This window comes from Arvicanthis niloticus, chromosome 4 (assembly GCF_011762505.2).
Source record: "Arvicanthis niloticus isolate mArvNil1 chromosome 4, mArvNil1.pat.X, whole genome shotgun sequence".
Classification (NCBI taxonomy): Eukaryota; Metazoa; Chordata; class Mammalia; order Rodentia; family Muridae; genus Arvicanthis; species Arvicanthis niloticus.
The window spans coordinates 3,981,883-4,004,314 of record NC_047661.1 but is presented as its reverse complement, the minus strand read 5'-3'; the positions used below and the strand labels follow the sequence as shown (position 1 = coordinate 4,004,314).

Genomic DNA, 22,432 nt, shown 5'->3' with positions numbered 1-22,432 from the left:
GCATAAATGAAAGCATGACTCATACTCAGGGTGAACCAAGGATTAAATACAAAATGCCCAGAAAGAGAAGGTCATTATAAACACTCGGGTCCTATCTAGGTACCTCATTAGCATAGAAAACTCTAGGTTTTTAATGCTATGTGACTGGTTTTCATGGCCCTCTCAATGGGGTATAATGGTTAACTGTTCCAGTACAGATAGACCCTGGACAGGAGCTGATTCTAATGCTTGCCAGTCTCAATTATGGGAATTCCCAGTATTTTGAAGCTGTTCAATCTTACCATGTCTTCTCTCTGGTGGCAGACACTGCCCCCACACTCCTTAATTTATAATAATTAAGTTAATTGTTTGAGAAAAAAGATAAGAACTGTTAATTCTTTAATATAAAACCATCTATATGCTTCCATAGGCATGATTAAGAGAAGTATACATGAATAAGATGACTCTGAGAGTTTATTAAAAATACTTTTACATTTCTTAAAGTTAAAAACAGCAAAACTATAAAACTGGTGACAGTATTTGAAGCAATGATCAAGAAATCATTATTAAAAGAACACAAAAAGAAACATGAGGTCAAACAACAAAAACTGTCTTGCAATGCACTTGTGCATACAGTGTACACACACACACACACACACACACACACACACACACACATTTTTATCACTGAACAGAACCCATTTAACAAAATTTACTTCCCAGTGTGAAAATAAAACAAAGAAATCTTAAAATACGGGGTCTTTACAGCTTGATCTATGATATACCACATCTTCTAAGTAGATAGCCTTGGACAGTCTCACAAATGTTTTTGAACACTGAAAGAAGACTAGATTAATGCAACCTTGCAGTCAATAATGAAGTAGAATTCTTTTCAGGATAAAAATTCACAATCCTTTATTAGTCTTTTTCTATTTGTTCTCATAAACTCTGGAGCCTTTCCAAGCCATACCTCCAGAATCAGCTCATATCAGATTATCAGATCAACACTAGTGCTTTTTCTGACTCTCCCTATAATCAGTAATCCTTGCTTTGTTCAGCCTATGTCTTTCTGATTTCCTCAGATCTATACCAGTAAAAGTCTAGTTTATGCTTCATACTGTACAACCCAGCTCAAATTATTGGACGTATGAAACAACCCTCATCTGTAGGATGTACAGACCCCAAATCTATGATACTGTTTTAAACAGCAAGGGTCAGACTTCACACTCCTATAAGAAACAGAAAAAAAAAATTTTAAAAATGTCCAACAGTTGCTTGATTCTTTTCATGTCTTTGAAAATAATCCTAAGACATGTGAAGCCACATTACATTCCTGTGTCATACACAGGCTAATTGTTAGGAATTAAATATAAAACACAAGGAAGGTACAGAACCTGGTAAGAAGCATACATAAACATGTACAATCAAGGACAAACTTCCTCCACTTAAGCTTTCTCTAAAATATTCATAGGCATGAATATCATCAAGTTGCCTGAGATGCTTTGGTTCTTAGAAAGCATTTGCCCTAGATGGTAGCTAGGGGTATCCTAGAGGATACCCTTAATAGCTGAGGAAAATTTTGATCAGAGTGAGCTCTGAGAAACAACCTATTGAAAAAGAAGAAGGAGAAGAAGGAGGAGTAGTAGGAGGAATATGAGGAGAAGGAGGAGGAGAAAGAGGAGGAGAAAGAAGAAGGAAAAGAAAGAAGGAGAAGGAGAAGGAGAAGGAGAAGGAGAAGGAGAAGGAGAAGGAGAAGGAGAAGGAGAAGGAGAAGGAGAAGGAGAAGGAGAAGGAGAAGGAGAAGGAGAAGGGGAAAGAGAAGCAACAGCTGGGGTTAAATGATTAGAACTGACTCCGAGAAAGGCATGGGCATCTGATTAAAGGTTCCTTTTTATGTTATACCTACTAGTAGGAAGCAGAATTTTAAGGCAGAACTTGTGTCTATACATTAAAAAGATTAATTTAGGGAAGCATTTAGCATGTTGCATCTCTTCTTGGGGCCTAATCCCATGGCCAAGGCATTTCTCAGGTCAGCAAGTCATTTTAACAGTCTCAAAGAAAGCTGACAAGAAAGTATGCCAGGGAAAATTATTTCTACCACAAATAATAAAAATGTGTGACCTGAATCTTACCCAGGCCCAGGGCATAAATAGCATAACAGACTCAGATTCATCAAGTCTCCCAAAAGTGTCATGATTAGATAAGTTTATAGCATTACAGTCTTCTGATTATAACATAAAATGTTAATTACCATTAATCTGGTGGCTTGTGGAACTCTGAGGTAAACGAGCTTCCTAAATTGATAACTATTCTGAAAAACACTTTAAGAGTTGCAGTTAAAACTATTACAAATGAGTAGAAAGACAATGCTCTCCTATAGGTTTCAAATGCTATAATGCAATGCCTATAGCTAATACAAAACAAATAGTTTTATTTTTGACTGATATTTATTCCTCATCATTCTAAGCTTTTTTGAATATTCTTCCTTAAATATGCGCAAATTCATATTTAAGCGACATAAATTAATATAGTCCATATCCCTATTTCTATCATAAGTAAGGGTTGGGAAGAGAGATCACTTATTATTTAGAGACAATGACTGCTACACAAGTCTTAACACCATCGATATGGGACAAATAGATCAGGAGAAACCACATTTGAATAAATCAGAGATCCAGAACAAAGATTTAATATCAAACCAAAGAACATCTACCAAGTAATTTCTTTGGCTATGTTCATTACATTTGATTAGCGTCTCTCCATTTAGAAAGTGCTCATTCAGTTACTGCTTGAAAGCAAGAATTTCCATAGTTAATTTGTGTACAATTACTCCTTCAAACACTGAATACTTCTTAATGTGTTCAAGAACTCAGAAAATTCCCTGAGGTGTGGCTAGAAGGCAGGGTAGCACACAAGAAATGATAAAATTGCCTCTGGCATTTAGGTTACCAATTTACAAGATTTCCATTTGGTGTCAGGCTTCTGGTTACTAGGAAGAAAAAGACAAACAAAACAGGATAGAATTTGCCTCAAGAAGCTCAGAGACAGACAATCACTTGAGTTCAATACCCAGTAGAACCAAGTGCTATTATAAAAAAAAAGTGAGAGGTGCCAAATTCTTCTATCATTGGTATTAGATAGGTGACCATTTCTATGAAGTACTGTATGAAAGTCTTGTTGAGTATAACAAGTCAAATGAGCTTTCTGGAAGTAGACTGTCAGAGAATAGAATTTAACAGAGGACATAAATAGTTAGTAGTAGGAAATAGAGACCCTTTCTTATCCATCTTAAGGAAGCTAAGAACTCTAACTTTGTTCATTAGGGAGCTACTAAAAAATCTAATACAGAGGAATATCATGGTCAAACTTAATAAGACAGATAATTCTAGTAATTCATCCAAAACATAATACCCAGATGTGTGGTCCTTGCACTAACACAAAGTGCATTGTTCTAAATCTAGAATGGAAGTATCTAGTTTGGAAATGATAAGAGAGAGTAGAAACACACAGAAGTAAAATACAATGAACTAGATCACTTCTTATATATAAATGAGAAATAATTGAGTCTGAAGTTCATTATTTGAGATAATAACATTACCAACAGGCAAGGCAAAATGCACATAATTCTTATTATCCAATAGGGATGTCAAAAAAACATAGGGTATAAATAAAGCAAAGTACACAGCCTTTTGCATCAAAGCTATTGGGCTTAAGTTCCACTTCTATTGTTGGATGAATACATGTATATACATTCAAGGTGAGGAAATAAATGGTACAAACCCCAGATTTCTTTAATAAACATAAGGTTTAAAGTCATTAAAAAAGCTGATGTGTAAGATGGTCACTGGGGAGGAGGAAGGTGAACAATATTCACCAGGGTGTCCAAAGTACAGAGTTTTTCAGGGTGTAAAAAGTGTCAGACATAATTATGAGATAAGCAGAATAGAGATAATAAAAGCTTTCAAAAATAGTAGTTAGGTACAATCTATTTCCACAAAGGCACTATTATGCTTTGGGTTCAAACATTATGAACATTTCTAAGTTGTTGCCAGTTTCATTCTACCAAACAAATGAAAGACATGATTAGAAATCACTAGCTAGCAGTATAGGGACATTAAACACAGCTACATTGAATGCCATCACTAGTATGATCAAAATAAATCCTATATTTGTTGAAAAAGACATGTAAACATAAGGTAAATATATGCAATAATCAATAACTATTTTGTAACCCAGGGGTTAAAATGTAACCTCTAAAATCTTCCAGAATATTCAGACATTAAGTGCAAAGTTACTTGTAACTTCTCCAAAGAAAAAAATTTAGTTACATAATGAAACCCAAAACATATACTGTGAACTAGAAATATTTACTAAAATGTATATGGCCAAAATCTCTGATGAATAAGTAAGGAATTTACTAAAATGTACAACATAGGCTATCAGTGAGTAACTCAAAATAAAAACACAAATCAACTGCAAATGATTGCAGCCAACCTTCAGACTGAGCCCTGGGAACCCAATGAAGGAGCTGAAGGGCTTTGCAACCCTATAGAAAAAATAACAGTATCAACCAACCAGAATCCCCAGAGCTCCCAGGGACTAAACCACCAACCACAAAGTATAGATGGAGGGACTCATGGCTCCAGCTGCATATGTAACAGAAGATTGCCTTATCTGGCATCAATGGGAGGGGAGGACCTTGGCTCTGTGAAGGTTCAATGCTCCAGTGTAGGGGAATGCTAGAGCAATGAGGTTTTAGTGGGTGAGTGGGTGAGAAAGACAGGATGGGATAAGGAGGTTGTGGAGGGGAAACTGGGATTGGAAATAACATTTGAAATGTAAATAAATAAAATATCCACTTAAAAACACACACACACACAAATCAACAATAAATCTTTAGAAGGATTCACAAAGCAAACCTATTCTCATGATACAAGTGATCAAAGTTGCCATTGTCTGTGTTAGGACTATAGATTATTAAAACAAACTGGATAATTTGAAGTACACGCTTAGTGAATCCATCCACAAGACACCTAACAGTCCACCTTAGAACTTCCAATATGAGAGGAAACAAGTCTGATTGAGAAACCAAAATGACAAAGACATCACCACTAAATACAAGTTGGTAACCTGAACTGAATTCTGAACCACAGCAGCAAATTACATTAGTGTAAATCTCATATTCAAACCTGAAACTTTGATTAAAATATATCATAATCAATTCTTTGCTTACAACTAAGTGTAGCTTATTATATTAAGATGGAAATGTTTAGCAAGTTTTTATATAAATGAAGTAATCTTCAAATCAAAGGCTGGTTTATAAAAACAGCTAATCAGCAGCTTCATTTCAAGGAAAGTTATTCTTTTGGAAATACACCAAATATTATAAAGAAATAAAATTTAGACAAAGATATAAAATGCACATCAATTATATCTTGCCAAAACTAAACAAAACAGAAAAATGTTTTGAAAACAGAAAAAACAGAAAAACAGAGAGTGGTATGAAATCATTTTATGATGCTCTGTCAGAAAACCTATGTATCTATTTATTATACAAGATCTGTGCGAAACTTGAAAATACTTGATAGAAATACATCTATGGTGAATACACCAATATGTTATGTATAGAAATATAGCTAGTTACAAAGTAGGTAAATGTGTTTATAGCTGAAACATAGATTCTTGTATAAATTTGTCTACATATAACACAAGAAAAATACATGGAATTGCTTTTCGAAAGGTAAAAAAATACTAGAAACCTGAATTTTTAGGTCTATAATATTTAAAATTTTATTTTTAATTTATAATTTAATATTATAATATGTAATATTCCACAGAATATTATTACTACACAAATCGGAATTATATGATATACACCCATTTTTAAAATGAACTATAATGAGAAAAATAATCAAGAAGACCCAGAATATTTAGGCCAGTCCCAGCTGCCACTTCAAATTATATATGAAGCTTAAATTAAGTGTGCTTAAATTTCTGTGAAAATGGGGAAATGGGACTTAGTCCTGCAATTTCTTTCTCAGACCTAAATTGTTTTTGTCTATGATCTTAAAAACTAGATAACATTTGCACTTTGTCATCTATAGACACTCATGTGTTTGGTGTCATTTAGCCTTTGTTAGTGGGTCATGGATGTTAAAAATTACATTTTAGTTGATAAACAAATTTGTGAAAACCAAAACAAAATAAAGCAAAAACAAATGAAACACCCAAAAAGTTGTGTAGATAGAGAAGATAGAAAAAAGAGAAAAAGAAGATTAATCTTTAAAGGCAGAGTGAATTTGGTAAAAATACATTGCATGAAACTTTTTAAGGTAAAGCAGAATATCACTTTTAAAGGAAGTTTGTAAAAGCAACTAGAAACATTTCAATTAGAGCCTAATAAACATAACAGACATGTTGGAAATGTGTTAACTATTTGTACTATTTGTCATTCACAGTTAGAAAACAGGTTTGCTTGAGTTGTGGGCACTGGTCCAAGGCATTACAAGTGCTCCTAGTGGCTAGAACACCTATCTGAGTTACTGCAATTCAAACTTTCCTTAAGCTCTCTCAGGAACTTCATAGAATTGCTACTAGCCTTAGACACATTTATTGCCAAGGAGAATTCAAACACATTCTTTCAACCCCTGACAATGAGATTTTTTTTCTAAAATCTATTCAGTCATTGTAGGTGGTATAGGTTTATCAATTGTCTCTCCAAGCTATCCATTACCTATTTTGAGAGTGCAATTTGTTTCCAGCACAGAGTATTTAGTAACAGCACAATTTATTCTACATTTATAATTAATTTTGAACTGACAACATAGGTAGAAAAATATTTTTCCCATAGGTAAAAGTAATGGATGCGAGTATTTAAACAAAAGATCCTAGCAATTTCCAGAAATGAGAAAGAAAGGGAAGGAGAAAAACAGAGAGACAAGGAATATGTACTTGGTCTGCTCAATGTTGAAAACTAAAATAACAAGAGATTGTTCACTCTCTCTAGATGACACGCAATATTTTGAAATTCTAATTCTAAACGAGATAATAAATGATGAGTAGACACACTACATTGAATCTGTGAAAGAAACTGTTTACTTCTCAATAAAATTAATCATGCTGGTTAGACTACACATGACTAATTGCTTAGTTCATACAAAATTTTATTAGAAAATCATTTTGTATACATAAATTCTAAGATGAAACTAAATATTTTGCTACTCTTAGCACTTTTGAAATGAAAGGGAGCCCCAAATTAAATTACACTAAATGGCTTTATATTTATCTAGCATTAAACCTTATTTTCCTTACTCACATTCTGCCAGCATGACATCACCGGAGCTGAAGAGGGATGCTAATACTAGTTATATTGCACTGCAATGTCTTCTAATTGACCTTGTTTGTGCAATGGAATGACTGCTTTTCTCTAGCTGCCAGCCTTTTATTGTAGCATTTTGACCATGCACTAGTAGCTCTTTGTGTTGCTGCTGGGTTCAAGAATCAATACTGGATTCCCAACAGCTAATAAAGGCAACTGACAGCATAAATTAACTGAGTGTGGCCAGTTGCATGGTGGGCCATTGTCTTTAAGAAAAATCTGGCTATGATTACCAGCCACCATCTCTGAGTAAAGGTTTTAATGCAGAGTGCCAGGGTGCTGTAATTTAATTTTGGCCTGCTGCTCTGTCACACTCCCCTGTGCTACTGCTGCATGAGATCCAAGCTATTAACGGCTACAAACTAAAACATACACGGAGACAAAGGAAAATACTCACAGTCATACCGCAGTGTGCTTCCACCTGACCTGGCCATTCTTCAGACATTGGAGCCTCATGATAGGATCTGTTTCCTTAAGTGGATCTTTTTGCCACAGTAATAAGTCAAACCAAAGCTTAAAATCACACAGATTTCTTGTGGTGTGTGTGTGTGTGTGTGTGTGTGTGTGTGTGTGTGTGTGTGTGTGTGTAGCTATGGGAGGTGTTTCTGACATATATGAGTGAAGCTTTTATAAGTGGCAGGTTTGAAATAGCTGTGCACACACCCAAGCTTATGGCTTTTTATTACAAACTGCTAAGATTATGAAAAAGGCCATCAATACTTCCTTTTATCTGTATACTACAAATGATGGCTACTTCTATATTACATTGAACATATTTTCCCCTAAACAAAAATTCCATCAATCCTTTATTCTCAGCAGCACTCAACACAGACCACATAACCCTCTGTGAAACATGCTCATCTTTCAGAATGTGTTTTCTCTGATCCTGCTCTGCCAGTGTCCATGTTGCTGCTCCTCTCTCTATTTCACAAAATCTCATACTAATTAACTTCAGCAAAAGCTACTAATTTCTATTTACTGTCACTCAATTCTTCATTTGGCTCAGATTCTTGATTAGTTTGCCCATCCTGTTGATGCACTGAACTTCATGTTGCTCAAAATGAGATCATTCTCATTTGCTGGCCTTTCCAGCTCTGTAAATATGTATCTGACAAATGTATGGATATGTGGGCCTTAGCTTTGAATCTAATCATCTTCCATGCTTGGTCCTTCTACTGGACCTCTTAATTTCTGGGTCTAGCTATCTACTAATTCACATAACTTCCTTTGCATCTTGGCTAATTGACACTTTGTTCTCTTCTTTCAAGACTGTTCTAGCTTGAACGTCAAGTTGGCCTGCAGGATTGAAATCTCCCTCCTTGCAGCTGACCTTTCTATCTGTATCTCAACCCTGTTTACTTTCTCCCATGTTTGGGACTTTATTTCTTCTGTCAGTTTCATATTGTGTTATTTCTTGCTACTTCTCAGTGTTATGCATTTTCTCTTCACTTCCATTGAATAATTTCAATGCAGGACTATGCCTTATATCTGAGACCAGTTTATAACAAATCAAAGGTAAGTACCTGTTTGACCCTTGCCTTCATTTCTGAGATCCATGCTTCCGTTAGTGCTTGAACTCCCCAAGGTATGGCAGACAGAATGAAAACCCACCGAGTAACAAAGTGGGATTTATGTAAGCCTGTAAAGGAAAAAAAAAATGGCATGTTATTTCTTGTTTTATCAAAAAGCCTATATTTCTGAAAGAATTTTGGTATTGAAAACATCAGTCCTGTTTATAACAATGTTTTTGGCTAATATTAATTCAGGTAGAGTTATTCAAGGGACAGTGCATTATATACAAACCATTTAATTTGAGTTTGAAAATGATTTTTTCATGTCTCAGAATTATCAGAAAGGTACCAGTTTGGATCAACATTCATTTTCTATGAACCAGAACAAAGCCTGTGGTTTGTTTTCAGAGCATTTTTTTGCATTTTTGTGAGACTCTTAAGGACATAGTGTCTATAGTATCTGATCTATTGCATTACGAAGTAAGCATCATGGCCACAAATGACATGAATTGAAAAGTGTAACTCATACATCTCTTTTTCCATAAATGCTGCAGTGAACATGGAAATGTTAGAGCCTCCACAATTGTCTCATATATTATGTAGAGATAAACTGAGAACCATGTGTAGTAAATTTCATATTTGCCTTGGTAGTCTCCTAGAGTGTTAGAAGAAAGGAGGGAGGATGTTTTTTATCTTGCTGTCCTATCAGAGCTTTTCTTGTAAATCTTCTCACTTTATGGCTTGGCAGTTCAGTAGCACTTGAGTTGCTTTGTAAGGGGAGAAGAGACAGGGAAGGGGAAACATCCCCCGTACCTTAGACCTAAGCTCAGAAGGCTCTGCTGAAGAAATTTCCATAAAGCCTCAATGGCTCTTCTTTAGAGTATAGGATGACATGCTGAAATCCAAGGGACATTTTCTGATACATAGCAACATTTGCTCTGCTCTTGTTATGAGAGGAAATTTGGACCAAGGAGGAATTGACAAGCCGTATTTCTAAAACATCTCTGCCTTTCTGTTAGTGTCCTGGTTATATTAAACACTACAATTGCACTGATTAAAGACAATGAGCATGAAGGAGACAATATCTCTCCCAGTCTGTATTCAGAAAGATGCATTTGTGAGGCTGCCTCAAAAATTTCACAGTGATTAATTAAGCCTGTTAGGCACCTTTGCTACTGCTCTATTTCATCTACCATGATTCTTCTGACGAGAAAGATCATTTTTACCAAATTCCCTAAATGAAAGCATCAGTTTCCGGGTAGAACCTGAATTAAAAATAGACGTATAAGAGCTTTCATACATTATACTTTCCTTCAATAACCCTACATTTTATGTGGTAATTGTGTTTGCTTAGACCACTTCCTGGTGAAAGGGCAGTAGCAAACTTGACAGCATGCATATCTGAAGGAGTATGCAGTGGAGGACCATTTACCAAAGTCTGCACAATAAACATGAGAATTGCTGTTTGCCAAACCAAATTTATATACCCACCCTTTTTTTTTTTTTTACCATGAAAAAGTCTCTGTGTTTATTTGTTTTCAACCCACACCCCAAAAGTTTTGTGTCCCTTCATGGGGTGATTTGGCTATTTTTTTTCCTTCAGTCCAAGCATCACCAGCCATACAAAGAGCCAGAGGGCCCTCTGGATGTTTGTGATGATTTATGAGAAGGCGGTGTGGCATCAGCTGGGAAAACAGCAGCTTGTGTTGGAATAATCAGAAGTGACCACATCTAATAATAGTCTATGTGACAGTGAAGAGGAGACACCAGGAAGCAGATGGACTTTATGAAAGAGGATCAATACTCCTGTAGAGGGGATAAATAGATTCCAAATGGAAAATAAACACTTGGAGAATAGAAACAGGAAGACAAGAAAAGGTGAGGGAAGACAGCCAAACATGCAGGAACCATCATGACAAGAGGAGTATAGGGGTGTAAGCAGGGCCCACAGCTGACTGTGGAAAAAGCTGCAGAGGTATGAAAAACAAAGCCCATAAATGTGAGTTGGTTCCCAACACATGGAAGAGAGCAAGTCAAGCAAATCCAGAAGCTTGAACTCCCCAGAATAGCCAGGATCTTCTGCATTGTAATTTAACATGCTTGTAGGGGGAAAAATGTGCGAAAAGTGTTAACACCTGAACAATTTGATTCTGTTCAGTGAGGCTTAATTTTTAGTAGGAAAACAAGGACAATCCATATTTCATCTCTTTTGAAAAGAGATTTCAATGAAAAGGGATATGGACAGAGGTAAACTTAATTTCTATTATCTAGTTCAAAACGAATGCTGTGTTGATGTCACAGTGTATTTGCAATGCTTTCTTGCTCCCTTGGGATCTTACCTATATTAACAATTCTTTTCCTCTTTTTCATTATTTCTATTAAATATTTCAAACACACACACACACACACACATACACACGGAGGGGGAAGAAAGAACCAGAGACAAAGAAACAGAGAAGACAGAGAGACAGATAGAAATAGATTTAGCTGGCACACCCATAACAACAACCTTCAGTGAGTACTTTCTGAAACATAAATAAAACTAAATATGCTGTAATGTTAATAAAATCTCATTACATTAAAAGAAGCAAACATTGGAATTGCATGACTATCTGTTCACGTCATGGACTGTGTGAATCTGTGCTTTCAGGATGTTGCACAATTCTAGTCAGTCCTGCGAAATGCTGCAAGTCTCATTGAAACTGTTAACTATTTCATTGTCTTCAGTGTGACTGCGATTTCACTATGTTATTTTGTATAGGTGGAGCTGACAATACATTGAGATTGTTTGCTATGGAAAGGCGGGGCTGGCTAGCACAGGGCGAGAAACTTTCTCCCCACCACTGAAAACGAAAGTGGAAATCAGAAGAGCTGTAATCTTCCAAAAGAAGCAGCTTAAGAAAACTCTAGCTATTCTTGCAATGCAGCAGATGTGTTTGCTGCTGCCAAGCTCAAACTCATGCTGAAAAATGCTGACATGAGGGCTTGGACTCTGCAATGATCCAAAGTAGTATTTACAGCAAGCTGTTTGGGTTCATCAGATGTCCTCCTTGGAGTGCCCTTCAATGCATCTCTGCATCCCTGAAGCTCAAAATTGCTCAAGATGCCAATACTCTTTCCACCTGCCTGCTTTCTTTGCCTGGATAGTGATGAGCACTGTGTGGACAGGTCTGAGTGTCACTCACATTCAGCACAATGCTGGGTACACAGTTAGGTTACAATTACTAATTGAATAACAACTCATTTGTGATGTAGTGATGAAGATTATCAAATGAAGGAACCATATTCTAACTTAAGAGAAGTGTCTAAGTTTTTAAAAGCCAAATTTCTCACTGAATGTGGCAAGTGGCCTTGTGTATCTAATATAGAAGATGGCAGAAAAAGAAAATCCAAGTGGGTCCACGTTCCCAGAGACAGAACTCTTCCTAAGAAAATCTTGAAGCATTCATCCTGTGTTTCCTGACAGTGATCTTCTGGTTCTCTGCTACCAGATTGTAGACTTTGTTTCCTGATGAGAATTTTGTTTCTAAACATGAATTTCAGACTTTATCTGATAGTTTGCAATCCATCAGTCATAAAGCTAACATGATAATCTCTGGACGCTAACATCACCCGAGCATCTTCTTGGTCCTGTTATAATAATCTTTGCTAAGAAAAAGTAAGTATAGGCGATATCTGGACTATTAATGATCCGCACATCTCCAGACACAAGTATAATGGAGTGCTAACCTCTTTGCCCCTTGATACAAAAGGTCCAGGGAGACTGTGACTCCTTCCGGTGGCTTTTCAAACGTTCTCAGTAGCCAGTATTCAACTGAAACATAGGTCTGATTTGTGGCTGTGCCTCATTCAAGTGCACAAGGTCTTCACTGTAGTCGGCACGTCTACTATATCCCTAGAAGCTTTCACATAGCAGGAGACTTTCCCTTTGAGGATTATAAGGTACCTTATGCAGCAGAGCCATCTCTTCATCCAGCTCATCACTTGGATAGGGCTTGTAAAAAGTCTATAGTAACTTTAACTAAAATTTACTGGTACCAGGAGGATTACTCCATTCTCCAACATAATGCACCATATGTTCTTCTATGAGAATAAGTGAATAAAGCCTTGAATTTATTTTTTAGTTGAAAGATAGTTAAAATGAGTTGTTAAACGTCTTTGATTTCATATCAAATTCGACTCTTTTTTATCTGCCCTTTGGATAATTAGGATATATATATATATATATATATATATATATATATATATATATATTCACCTACTTTCCTATAGGAAAGTTCTAACACAACTGTCAGGGGCAGTCAAAGACAACTAATACCATGATGCCTTCCATTATTAAACAGTACATCTTGCCCTCAGCACATTTAAATAGTTCTTTTAGTCTGGGACAGGTAGACAACGGTGGTTACTTTCCTCACATGAAAAGATACAAATATGTATCTTTGTATTTTATTTATACATCCACACATGCATGCACTCAAATATATTTCAACTTTCTGACGATTGCTGCTACCCAATATACTGTAAGTAAAAGTGACAATAGTCTTTGTACTGAGTTATATGGTTTATTTACAAAAAGAATCAGAATTTTACTTTACTTAATTCCATCTATATTTCATCATACTAAATGGGCTTTTGGTGACCTAGATACAAAATTCTTAACTCTCCAAGTGCAATCTCAAAGCAACCTCTGAAGACTTCACCTGAGACAATGTGAATGTGTCAAATGTGATTAATAAGGATTTTTTTAGTTGAATTGTTTATTCTTCTGAAGTTTACAGTTAGAAAAATAGAGATTTTCTGTAGTATTTTAATAATTTTTTCACTATTTCTTGGAATTATAATTTTATTTTTGGGGTTCTCTTTCCTCACTACAATCCCCACCAGACACCCTCTTACTTTCTGGGGATCATTCCCTTGGCCAAAGAAGGAAGCTTCTCTGAATTGACACCAGAGTGTTTTTATTTTTCACTGGCACCAACATACTGCTGCCTCAAATAACTAATGCAGTCCATTTCCCGAAACTCCAGTCTCATTCCTGAAAACAAAATAAGTTTTCTAAAGAGATGTCCTTGGAAATCTACTCTAATGAACGGAGAACGCAAAAAAAACAAACAAACAAAAAAAAAAACAAAAAAAAAACAAAAACAAAAAAAAAACAAAAACAAAAAAACAAAAAACTTATGGAGAACAAGGGGCTGGGAATGAAAACAACAAGTAGCATTAAATAGCAAGCCTTTCTGATTGGGTGACACATTTCCAGGTGAATTTGAGTTTTGGAAAAGACACAATAGACAGTCTAAACTCAAATAGCACAAAGACTCTCTGACAACTCCTTGGAGAGGCTTTGAAGCTGATAACATTCATTTTTTTTTCACATCTAAACATTGTTTATTGTCTTTAGTTGCTTAAATGTGAAACTAAACAATAAACAAAAATGGCAATTACAAAAGAGAAAATGCATCATCATCCCTTAAACAGTATTGGCTATAGACAGCAGCACTGAATGTCTACTAAGTTTTCCAACTCTGCAAAAACAAGTGGAGATACCCTCATTAAAACAGTACAATAATTTATATTATCAAAAGAACAAATCAATTCACAGGAAAAACTAGATAATTGTCCTACTGGTGATGCCTTAAAAGAAAGGTGTGACAATTGAAGAAATAATTTTTCTTAAGAAAATAAAAAAAACAAAGAAAGAAAATATCAGCCTAAGAAAACAAAGTCAAAATGATATATAAATCACAGAATAATATTTTGAAGGGTTGGAGAGATGGCCCAGAGGTTTAGGGTTTAGAGTACATCTCGAGTGTAACGACAGAGAGAGAGAGAGAGAGAGAGAGAGAGAGAGAGAGAGAGAGAGAGAGAGAGAGAGAGAGAGAAACACACAGAGAGACAGAGAGAACTGGATATCTGTGGAGAATTAAGTGAGATAATAGTAAAGGTGCAAGTACACAAAACAGACTCATTTTCAGATTAGTGTGTATGTGTGTGTGTGTGTGCGCGCGCACACACACACACACGCACTCGTGCGTATGCACGTGTACATGCACACACTGATTATTTAGTCAACAGAACATTCCAGAGTAATTTTCATCATTCTGTGAATAGTTTGAGGGTTTCTATAAATTTTCAGTGTTCTTCATTTTATTCTTGTGTGGCTTTCAGGAATCTTCCCTAGGGATAAATGGTTCTGACAAATGCTTTGTCTTCTCTGAATAAACATTTCCAAACCATTACGTGTATTTTTAACATCCTTTTTCATCTTTTTGCAAAACGTGGTCTGCAGCAAAGACTACTAACATTAAATCAGGGAGGGTAGAAATAGATTTTTATATAACTCTTGTCTGTAAATAGCCCAAACCACTTTTCTACATGGAAGTGTTGATGAAGAGGGTTGCATGGCAAGGCTGCTTCACATAGAAACAAGTTTACCATATAAATGATATTGAAATCTTTTTGTTTTGTCTGAAAAAGCTATGCCACTTTCACTCCCTTAGTTCCAGTTCTTGACTAGTCTAGAATTGGTTTGCTCTGTCAAGAAAAGAGAAAGGATTATATTCACTTTTAAATTTTTCATTACACTAATCATTAAGAGTACATGGCAAACATGTTTATGTGGGAGCCTAGATGAAGATAATGGGCCCTCAGCTGTCCCTCTCTGTGCCAGAAGGACCAAAGAAAGACCTAGACATGAAAGCCTGTTTGTAAACTTCAAACTGGCCTCCAAATCTTTGTTATTCTTATTACCTAGATAGTGTGTTAGTTATATTTGAATGCTGGTATGGAAAAGAAAATTAGATTCTAAACTTTGAATTAAAGGGAAATTATATCTTTTTAGAGGTCAGTTCAAAGATAAGAAAACCAAATGGACTTTTACGGCTATTTCTAGATCAGGGACACAGTCTTTATCTGTTGCAGTTATAGCAACTGGCACTGTTTTTCTCCTGCATCACAGTGGACACAGACTGTCTGCCTCAGGTTACTCTGCATATCCAATGCTGTAGGAGGTTGGCAGTAGGAGTCTAACCACATGTTCAGTGAATGAGTGAGGGATTCGTTTTGAACCAGGCATTGGGTTGAGGCTTCTTTTCCAGGATTGCCTTCCAGAGCATTTTCTCCCTGCTGTTCAAGTTTCATTGCAGTCTGTTTGGCCATTTTAGCTCTGTATTTCTTCATTTTCCTTCAGGTTAAAACATTTTTTAAAAAAACCTTTCTTTGTCTGGGATGACATTACAGAAGTGAGGAAAATAGAAGTCCCACATCTATATAGAAACACATCGATGCTTTCTCTATTTTATGTCTGCCCAGTGTTTCCTTGTGATTAAATTCAGTTCATACATTCCAGATTAGGACACAGGTTAGAGATCTGTTCCATCTAGTCAATGATATTTCCACTCACCTTATATGATTTTGGTATGAGTCACTATTATAATCAAACTAAACTGTGTGTAAGTATGTATTATTTTATATGTAATAATAACATACAATATATCTTAATACATATTTAGTAATTATGTAGAACTACTATATTAGGTATAGCTATTATATTGATACTACTTTCTCTCTTATAAGAGACTTTTCTCTGGAAAGAGACCTTGATTCCACACACAAATTTTCACTAGCTTTGCTCAGAATTGCTAGCTTGTACCTGACCCCATCTGTAGCATAATAGCTTCAATATACTTTTTTTTCCACTGCAATATTTCCTCCATCCTTGCAAGAAGACACTTAGAATTCTCCTGTAACTGAGAGTTTTTCTCCTTTATCTACTTATTTATAATAATTTCATCACAAATGAATGCTTTTTAATAGGTAATAGCTATATGTAATTTTTCACTATGTATAAATGGTCTTAAGTGTGTTCATGGGCCCTATGAGTTGCTCTTCTGTTGCTGTCATGAGCATTATAGTTTTGTGGTTGTCTTGCTTCATCAATTGTAGAATGCCAATAGATTTCTTAAATTATACATAACTACCTGTTGCCTAGGGTGAACCTTTTCTTTGAAGAGTTCTAATTCCATTTCATAATCCGACATTGGCCAAGAACAAGGAAATGGGATATAGGCAGGAATCTAACATTAGGCTAGAACAAAGAATTAATTTCAAGCAGGAATCTAAGTCCTAGATTAATCAAAGAAGTAATTTCAGGCTGGAATCTAAATCTTAGGCTAGAACAAATGAATAATTACAGGCAGGATTGTAAATCTTAGGCTAGAACAAAGATGTAGGTTTTAGGCATAAAAATGACTTTGAGCCAGGACAGGGAAGTAGGCTCAGATATTTTGGATATCCTGGTAAGCCCTTAGAAATAGTGATCATGGGAGTGATCACAGGACTCTGTTTACCGCCTTGCTTGTTCTTTGATTATGTGTGTTTATTGTCTTGCTTGTTCCTTGACTATTTACATCTATTATATTGCTAATTCCTCAACCTAGAACTGACCTTAATATTTGCATAAAATTAAAATGGTATAAAAGCAAAAAAGAGGAGCCAGAATGGGATAGGAGGTTTATGGGGTGGTGGGGAGGAATGGCAAAAGAGAATAACATCTGAAATGTAAATAAATAAAATATCCAAAAAAGTCACAATAAACTCACGTACAATTAATTTAAAAAATTAGTATCAGTGACCAATATTTGGGTGATACTATAATCTACATCATTTTTAATTTGGGGTTACTTCTGGAATTTAATAGATGTTATAGGATGTTTTACAAGTGTTAGAAGTGTGTCATTCCACTACTTACACCATAAACTCATCCCCACTTCACAGGGCCTCAGTAGGATTTTGAAAGAACAGTCCAAGGGTGGTTGATAGGGAAGCATAGAGATGAGAAAGGCATCAAGAGTTTTTTTGAGTCCTTGTTCTAAACTTCTGAAGATGTGATTTTCTAATCCTAAACTTCATAGAAGTATCAGTTAGATGACCTATGTTAAATATATCATAAAAAAATTTCACTATATCCTTTTATTCTGTTCTGTTGTATGAGAACTTTTATTCAGTGGAAACTACCTTTATAGAAATATTTTTGGAAAAAGAAACACACTGTGTCCAAAGGAGTTTCAGTAATGTGTCCGGTAGAATTCTGTATAAACTAACAACAGACCATAACAATCCATGCCACTAAACCCTGAACTAGCCTAGTAAGCTTACATCGAATTGAAGCCCCCAGATATTGTCTAGAAATGTTAATTTGGATCTTTTAAAGTATATTTAACTAATTTTTCAGGTCATCTTCTTCTATCTTCCCATTTTCATCCATAACTAAGCGTCTCTGTATGTAGCCCTTTGCTTATTGTTATACCCCATTGCTTATAAGTTTCACTTGGCAGAACTATCTTAAATAATGAATTTATTCTCTTTCTTTTTATTAACATCTCTTAGTCCTTAGCAGTCATTCTACAATATTTATGTACTAAAACTCCCAGAATAGTATTGGTCTTTTGAAAGCTTGTCTTAGTTTAGAAGTTGCTTTTCCCTAACTTCCATACTCACTGATTAAATTATTTTTCAACACTTTTACTAGTTCTTTGAGAGGTTCACTTAATCTTGTTTGATCATATTCCCTTCTCCCCTACCTCTGCCTAGATTCACCTCCCTTCTCTACTTACTTTTCTGAGTACCTAAAGGACAACTAAAATGAATCGGTTCCTGTGTCCTAGTCCTTAAAGAACTTGTCAGCTGGAAGACAAATGGGAATGCAAAGGTGAGTGAGGCCTACTGATGGGCTTCATCTGCTATAGATCTCTGCCGTCAACAATTAAATACAGCGAGAGCCTTTTGGTATTTCTGCTTCTAGCTCTCTTCTCTGAAACCCACTTCATATTCTGCTTCAAAATTAATCTTCTTGAATCACTGCTCTTGTGAGTTTCTGGGCCAAAATATGTATCCCAAACCAGAAGCTACGTGTAATGTGAGGTCCTGGATAAGATCTTCTTACAGGAAAAGAATATGGTGAAAAAGACTGTTGAAAACCAAAGGCCTCCAGACTAGGGGTGTTAAACTAGTACCCACTTCCGAGCTATGATCATTTTGCTGCTGTGCTCACATAAGAGGTTGTCAAAAGCAACACATGTGCATGCTATATACTTTCTGAAAATTTCTGTAAGTCTAATGATCACTTAAATATTAGTTATATATCTGTTAATATTAGTTTTAAGCACACTCAGTTGTTCAAAATATTCATGAATGAGAAAAATGGGATGTTTTAATGACATTGTAGTAATAAGGTCTAACATCGTGTTATGTTAAAAAGAAAAATGTAAATGAAGTGATTCATCAGTGATAGAAATCAGAGGACTATAACTTCTGACATCATCAGAGGCAACTTTTGAGGAGTGCAGAGCCACAGAAACAAATCTTTTGACAATTTGTGATATTTGAGTTTGATATCTGTGCCGTGGGTCTGTTGTGTTGGTGGTGGTGGTTTTGAGGGGTTTATTTTTGGTTTTTTATTGAAATATGGTCTCACTATATATCACTAGCTGTTCTTGAACTCACTAGGCTGGCCTTAAACTTACAGAAAACCTTCCTTTGTTTCTGCCTCCCAAATGCTGAAATAAAAGATGTGCATCATGATACTTACCTTATGTCATGCATTTGAAAGCAAACAAAAAGCACCAAGGGCTAGCGAGGTTTTATTCTTTGTGATAAAATAGCTGAAAAACACAACTGGAGACATTCGTTTTGTTTCCTTGTTTAGAGTCATTAAGCCATGCCCACTTACTTGATTCTGTCATGTCTGTGTTTGTGGTGAGGCAGAGCATAGTCTTGAGCAGCATGTTCTGGAGCACAAGTGTTTATCTCATAGCAGCCATGAGCAAAGAGGAGAGCCCAGAAATAAAACATAATCCTCAAAGTCCCATTCCTAGATCCTCCACTGCCAACAGCCCATCCATCTAGAAGCCCATTATTGATTAATATAGTCATGAGGTTAGCACTCTCATGATCCTATTATCATTCACTATACAAGAACCAAACTGTTAATACACTCACCTTTAAGAGAAGCACTCCATAGCCAAACCAAAACAACATACATGAGTAGTAAGGCAGGTTAATGATGACTACACAATCTGATTAAGAAAGGCAGTAACGTAATGTGGGAGGAATTCTGAGAACTAGGTCATGGCTGCATGTGTCTCTTATCTTTCTTTCTTTTGCAAAGACATTTTATTATCTTTCAGAATAAGTACTGTGCCTGGTGGTGCTAAGTAAATACATAACTCATGCATTATTCAAAAATTAATGCATGCTCTAGTGCTAGCAAGCTGTGTGACTGTAGGCAAGTGACTTTGCTTGCTATTTGTTCTCTACTTGTTGTGGTAACACGATGAAGAGATAAAAGGGTAACTTTTCAAGCTAGAAACAAGCCACTTTTGCAATGATTATTTCTTTATAATTGTGGCCTTAAAGGAAGAACAACTAATATTTATTAAGCCAACAATACACGGTAGAAACTAAGTCCAGGAACCTGAATGTTTACTCCCTTAAGTGATTCCGTTGTAAATGATCCATTGGTTACAGTTGAAGAGGTGGAGCTCTGAGGTAGTATTGGCCCCTGAATACATAGTAAATGCCTTTTAATGTAGAATGTTTATTTCATTATTACTGTTTTTTACATATGTTTTATTTTATTAAAATAGGTTTTTTTTTCATGATGACTATATTCTGATGACAATTTCCCCTTCTCCAATTCCTCTAGGATCCTCCCCACTTTCGTATTTACAAATTCCACACAATGTAGGGTGTCTCTTAATTAATAATTGCTTAGTTATCACATAAAAAAGTAAGATTTCTTGTGAGAGTTTCATACATATATCTCATTAGATATTCTTAGTCAACATTTTCTTCACTGTCCTTCCTTGTGTCCTCTCCTTCCCTTGAGCTCCATACAGTTTCCCTTTTGGTTAAATGTTCATGCATTCAACTCCCCTCTTTTATTTTTTATCCACATTTCCTTTAGATACATTCTTCCTTTAACATAGCCCCCTTCTTCTTTTATGTTGCACACACACACACACACACACACACACACACACACACACACACACGCACCCACACACCCAGACCCACCCACCATACACAATCTAAATTTCCCATGATATTTATCTTTTGGGGTTTATTAGTATTCATATATGACAAGGCCAATAATAGATATGGAGGCTAAAAGCATTCAAAAGAGTCACCGAGAGGAGGCCACAGGGATGGCCCCAGGGCCAGTCAGTGGCAAAGGCCTGAAAGAACAGAAGCAGGAGTTTTCATTATGGTTTCTCTGGAGAGAGCAGAGAAAGCAGGTTTAGTAGATCCAGGACAGCCTGGTTTCCATAATTCCAGTCAGTTCTGGGCACAAGACCTCTCCTGGTTGTGTGACACATGGCCCTTGGGTGATTAGGGAGAACAATAGAGGCTAGAGAGGAAAAGCCCTAAGTGGAGGCAGCTGGGAATAAAGGCTCTTGACTGGCTGGTCTGCATATGAAAGCCAGGACTGCACCCGTTAGCACCTAAAGTGTCTTGAAACTGACTCCTTGACCTGGTTATCCTTGCAGGGCCAGTGACATTCCACTATGTTCATATAGAAACTCAGAAAGGTGATAGTGAAAGCTAGTCACAGATAAAACTATATAAGCATTTTGGTAGATTTTTTCCTTTCTTTTATTGTAGTAAACAATCAAAAAATCCCAATGAACTATTTTTAATATATCTATGACGTTAGCATTTCTAACACGCAACTCATATAAGGTTACTAATGAGATACTTATTTTGTATTAAGTTTGAACTAGTCATTTCTAATAAGTGGGTAGGTTACAGGACAGGGCAGAATTAAAGAGCTGCAGATAAATTCATTGGGCTTGATGGAGACTTTGAGAAATCTCTGAGCATCTGTTTGAAGGTGCAAGCCATGTGGCTCATTAAAATGATCTCTGTTCTCACCCGTTGACCCACCATAGCATATCCACAGCACTGCCCTTGTCTGACTGGCTGTCCTACCCTCACCTCATTACCATGTCTCCAACACCACTGTGATCTGCTTCTGTCCTTTCACTCCCTATTAAGTCATGTTTCTTGACTTAGACAAAAGAAGATGCTGCTATTGGCACTCTGCAGTTTGTGACTTCAAAAATAACTGTTTGTAGGGTGTGGACTAAAGACCTTGGATAAGAAAAAGAATGCTGAAAGATTACTTGGTTAATTTTACAGTGGCAAGTAAAACTTGAAAATGCTAAAAATGGACTTTTATCATTCATTATAAATATGAGCAATACACACAAAAGAGCAAAGCTCCCTGGTGACCTGGAGGTGAAAAGCAAAACAGATTCATTGACACTGCTTTTGTAATCTATGCACCATATAAAAGATCATAATGTGTGTGTGTGTGTGTGTGTGTGTGTGTGTGTGTGTGTGTGTGTGATATGTATGTGCAATTACAGGATAAAACGCATGAGTAGCTTCTTAATCTGAAAAAAGAATTAGAAACAAGGAACTGTGTATAATCTTTGTCTGGAAGTAATGGTTTCATCCCTGATCATTTGTCAGCTTTAACTGTTCTCTTGTTGAAATT

At 36.0% G+C, this 22,432-nt stretch overlaps 1 long non-coding RNA gene across 1 annotated transcript in view; it reads right to left on the bottom strand.

Annotated features, from left to right (window-relative positions):
* The window catches only part of LOC143441858 (uncharacterized), a 34,322-nt gene extending 26,903 nt beyond the window's left edge, over positions 1–7,419 (bottom strand). The window contains exon 1 of the long non-coding RNA XR_013109595.1: positions 7,295–7,419. This is a non-coding gene — a long non-coding RNA (uncharacterized LOC143441858). The remainder of the gene's footprint in view (positions 1–7,294) is intronic.
* Between the last annotated feature and the right edge of the window lie 15,013 nt (positions 7,420–22,432).